General features: G+C 46.3%; 3 non-coding genes across 3 annotated transcripts; all 3 read left to right on the plus strand.

Annotated features, from left to right (window-relative positions):
* Positions 1-1,320: 1,320 nt before the first annotated feature.
* Positions 1,321-1,439, plus strand: LOC140575801 (5S ribosomal RNA). Its single transcript, XR_011981061.1, has one exon. It is a non-coding gene; the product is annotated as a 5S ribosomal RNA (ribosomal RNA).
* Positions 1,440-2,828: 1,389 nt separating this feature from the next.
* LOC140576526 (5S ribosomal RNA) lies at positions 2,829-2,947 on the plus strand. The gene has a single exon (XR_011981735.1). It is a non-coding gene; the product is annotated as a 5S ribosomal RNA (ribosomal RNA).
* A 1,389-nt stretch (positions 2,948-4,336) lies between these two features.
* Positions 4,337-4,455, plus strand: LOC140576527 (5S ribosomal RNA). The gene has a single exon (XR_011981736.1). It is a non-coding gene; the product is annotated as a 5S ribosomal RNA (ribosomal RNA).
* Positions 4,456-5,000: the final 545 nt, after the last annotated feature.

Below are 5,000 nucleotides of genomic sequence, written 5' to 3' on the forward strand. Positions count from 1 at the left end.
TACGCTTTCACAAATCTACAACGCATTACCCTTTCTTTTACATGTACGTCCTTGTGTTACATTTCATACGGCCTTTGGAGTCTTCAGAGTCGAAACATTTCAGCGTCAGATGCCGTTTAAGCCCACCTGCATGGCCTGCCATGGGATGGAAACCAATCAGTTGTAGTTTGGCTTAATTATAGCCAGTTGCTCTCAAAACAAAACACTGGAAAATATTCAACAAGAACTCTGTGGAGGGAATGCTGTGGATAAAAGTAACCCAAGCCTGCCAGTAGGGGTCAGTGTACGTTTGAGGAAACTGACAACATGGGGGGGAAAGTCTGTTACAGGATGTCAACGCAGAGCAGAACTACAACCAATCACAGTTGCAGCTCATGGGTGGGACAAGCCCAATATTTGCTGTTAAAAACAAACAAACAAACAAAAAAACACCTGCTAATTTAGATCACTTACTTAGGTCACATTAAAGCAACACATCACGAAAGGGAGTGAGCCGTGGGGCAATAACAGCACCGTTTCGTCACAGCCGTGATGTTTATTTCACCGTTACACGCAACCTCAAGTCATGGGCCGCCATTCATGGGTCCCCGTTCTCGTTTCGGGGGGCCGATTTCCAGTTGTATTGAGTTTTTTTAAAATTCTCCTCCCAGACCTGCCTGCATCTACAACAGTTGTTCTTTTGTCCCCCTAAAGCTTCACAGAGCTCTTTGAACTTGACATGGCGACGCCACTTCCCTAAGTCAAAAGGCTGGCTGGCCCACTCAGCCCGAGCCTGCTTCACCGGCATCCCTGCGACTCGCAACTCACCTCAGAGCGATGCTTCGCCCGGCGTGCTAGCGTGAGCTTTTTTCTTTTTTTTTTTTTGCCCGGCTTCCATATTGGTAGGAAGTAGCCTCTGCATTTATCCCGTATTCCTGTTGTACCTTAGTATGTGGAATTTAGGGGTGTAAATAAAAGGAGCCAAGACAGTTGAGAAAGATTTGTGATTTTGTAATTGTCCCGTTTCACGAGCCCATTCGACTCATGTGGCTTATGTGACTTTTATGTTGACAAGGCCGAGTCTGGCGGCCGGCGTTAGCCTTTGTTGCTGAATGTTCAAGTGTCAGCCAAAAGAGCAAGTTTTGTTGTTTTATTTTTTTTGTGAAAAGAGAAGGAGGACAGGAGAGAGCAATGAAATGTGTGATTGGTTTGAATGAGCTTGGTGGGGTTGCTTTGGAAGTAAGAAAGGAGGGCGAGTAAATGTGTGTCCCCTGTAGTGTGGAAAAGGCAGCCGTCTTTTGCCGCATGCTTATAAATAGGCTGAGTGGAAGCAGTGCTCTCGCTTACGGCCATACCACCCTGAGCACGCCCGATCTCGTCTGATCTCGGAAGCTAAGCAGGGTCGGGCCTGGTTAGTACTTGGATGGGAGACAGCCTGGGAATACCAGGTGCTGTAAGCTTTTGCCATCCTCAAGCACTTACATGCACATTCTTTCACTTGCTTTTCTTACTTTTACTCCAACTTACTTTACGCTTTCACAAATCTACAACGCATTACCCTTTCTTTTACATGTACGTCCTTGTGTTACATTTCATACGGCCTTTGGAGTCTTCAGAGTCGAAACATTTCAGCGTCAGATGCCGTTTAAGCCCACCTGCATGGCCTGCCATGGGATGGAAACCAATCAGTTGTAGTTTGGCTTAATTATAGCCAGTTGCTCTCAAAACAAAACACTGGAAAATATTCAACAAGAACTCTGTGGAGGGAATGCTGTGGATAAAAGTAACCCAAGCCTGCCAGTAGGGGTCAGTGTACGTTTGAGGAAACTGACAACATGGGGGGGAAAGTCTGTTACAGGATGTCAACGCAGAGCAGAACTACAACCAATCACAGTTGCAGCTCATGGGTGGGACAAGCCCAATATTTGCTGTTAAAAACAAACAAACAAACAAAAAAACACCTGCTAATTTAGGTCACTTACTTAGGTCACATTAAAGCAACACATCACGAAAGGGAGTGAGCCGTGGGGCAATAACAGCACCGTTTCGTCACAGCCGTGATGTTTATTTCACCGTTACACGCAACCTCAAGTCATGGGCCGCCATTCATGGGTCCCCGTTCTCGTTTCGGGGGGCTGATTTCCAGTTGTATTGAGTTTTTTTAAAATTCTCCTCCCAGACCTGCCTGCATCTACAACAGTTGTTCTTTTGTCCCCCTAAAGCTTCACAGAGCTCTTTGAACTTGACATGGCGACGCCACTTCCCTAAGTCAAAAGGCTGGCTGGCCCACTCAGCCCGAGCCTGCTTCACCGGCATCCCTGCGACTCGCAACTCACCTCAGAGCGATGCTTCGCCCGGCGTGCTAGCGTGAGCTTTTTTCTTTTTTTTTTTTTGCCCGGCTTCCATATTGGTAGGAAGTAGCCTCTGCATTTATCCCGTATTCCTGTTGTACCTTAGTATGTGGAATTTAGGGGTGTAAATAAAAGGAGCCAAGACAGTTGAGAAAGATTTGTGATTTTGTAATTGTCCCGTTTCACAAGCCCATTCGACTCACGTGGCTTATGTGACTTTTATGTTGACAAGGCCGAGTCTGGCGGCCGGCGTTAGCCTTTGTTGCTGAATGTTCAAGTGTCAGCCAAAAGAGCAAGTTTTGTTGTTTTATTTTTTTTGTGAAAAGAGAAGGAGGACAGGAGAGAGCAATGAAATGTGTGATTGGTTTGAATGAGCTTGGTGGGGTTGCTTTGGAAGTAAGAAAGGAGGGCGAGTAAATGTGTGTCCCCTGTAGTGTGGAAAAGGCAGCCGTCTTTTGCCGCATGCTTATAAATAGGCTGAGTGGAAGCAGTGCTCTCGCTTACGGCCATACCACCCTGAGCACGCCCGATCTCGTCTGATCTCGGAAGCTAAGCAGGGTCGGGCCTGGTTAGTACTTGGATGGGAGACTGCCTGGGAATACCAGGTGCTGTAAGCTTTTGCCATCCTCAAGCACTTACATGCACATTCTTTCACTTGCTTTTCTTACTTTTACTCCATCTTACTTTACGCTTTCACAAATCTACAACGCATTACCCTTTCTTTTACATGTACGTCCTTGTGTTACATTTCATACGGCCTTTGGAGTCTTCAGAGTCGAAACATTTCAGCGTCAGATGCCGTTTAAGCCCACCTGCATGGCCTGCCATGGGATGGAAACCAATCAGTTGCAGTTTGGCTTAATTATAGCCAGTTGCTCTCAAAACAAAACACTGGAAAATATTCAACAAGAACTCTGTGGAGGGAATGCTGTGGATAAAAGTAACCCAAGCCTGCCAGTAGGGGTCAGTGTACGTTTGAGGAAACTGACAACATGGGGGGGAAAGTCTGTTACAGGATGTCAACGCAGAGCAGAACTACAACCAATCACAGTTGCAGCTCATGGGTGGGACAAGCCCAATATTTGCTGTTAAAAACAAACAAACAAACAAAAAAACACCTGCTAATTTAGGTCACTTACTTAGGTCACATTAAAGCAACACATCACGAAAGGGAGTGAGCCGTGGGGCAATAACAGCACCGTTTCGTCACAGCCGTGATGTTTATTTCACCGTTACACGCAACCTCAAGTCATGGGCCGCCATTCATGGGTCCCCGTTCTCGTTTCGGGGGGCTGATTTCCAGTTGTATTGAGTTTTTTTAAAATTCTCCTCCCAGACCTGCCTGCATCTACAACAGTTGTTCTTTTGTCCCCCTAAAGCTTCACAGAGCTCTTTGAACTTGACATGGCGACGCCACTTCCCTAAGTCAAAAGGCTGGCTGGCCCACTCAGCCCGAGCCTGCTTCACCGGCATCCCTGCGACTCGCAACTCACCTCAGAGCGATGCTTCGCCCGGCGTGCTAGCGTGAGCTTTTTTCTTTTTTTTTTTTTGCCCGGCTTCCATATTGGTAGGAAGTAGCCTCTGCATTTATCCCGTATTCCTGTTGTACCTTAGTATGTGGAATTTAGGGGTGTAAATAAAAGGAGCCAAGACAGTTGAGAAAGATTTGTGATTTTGTAATTGTCCCGTTTCACAAGCCCATTCGACTCACGTGGCTTATGTGACTTTTATGTTGACAAGGCCGAGTCTGGCGGCCGGCGTTAGCCTTTGTTGCTGAATGTTCAAGTGTCAGCCAAAAGAGCAAGTTTTGTTGTTTTATTTTTTTTGTGAAAAGAGAAGGAGGACAGGAGAGAGCAATGAAATGTGTGATTGGTTTGAATGAGCTTGGTGGGGTTGCTTTGGAAGTAAGAAAGGAGGGCGAGTAAATGTGTGTCCCCTGTAGTGTGGAAAAGGCAGCCGTCTTTTGCCGCATGCTTATAAATAGGCTGAGTGGAAGCAGTGCTCTCGCTTACGGCCATACCACCCTGAGCACGCCCGATCTCGTCTGATCTCGGAAGCTAAGCAGGGTCGGGCCTGGTTAGTACTTGGATGGGAGACTGCCTGGGAATACCAGGTGCTGTAAGCTTTTGCCATCCTCAAGCACTTACATGCACATTCTTTCACTTGCTTTTCTTACTTTTACTCCATCTTACTTTACGCTTTCACAAATCTACAACGCATTACCCTTTCTTTTACATGTACGTCCTTGTGTTACATTTCATACGGCCTTTGGAGTCTTCAGAGTCGAAACATTTCAGCGTCAGATGCCGTTTAAGCCCACCTGCATGGCCTGCCATGGGATGGAAACCAATCAGTTGCAGTTTGGCTTAATTATAGCCAGTTGCTCTCAAAACAAAACACTGGAAAATATTCAACAAGAACTCTGTGGAGGGAATGCTGTGGATAAAAGTAACCCAAGCCTGCCAGTAGGGGTCAGTGTACGTTTGAGGAAACTGACAACATGGGGGGGAAAGTCTGTTACAGGATGTCAACGCAGAGCAGAACTACAACCAATCACAGTTGCAGCTCATGGGTGGGACAAGCCCAATATTTGCTGTTAAAAACAAACAAACAAACAAAAAAACACCTGCTAATTTAGGTCACTTACTTAGGTCACATTAAAGCAACACA

Source organism: Salminus brasiliensis, chromosome 13 (genome assembly GCF_030463535.1).
Source record: "Salminus brasiliensis chromosome 13, fSalBra1.hap2, whole genome shotgun sequence".
In the NCBI taxonomy this organism is placed as follows: domain Eukaryota; kingdom Metazoa; phylum Chordata; class Actinopteri; order Characiformes; family Bryconidae; genus Salminus; species Salminus brasiliensis.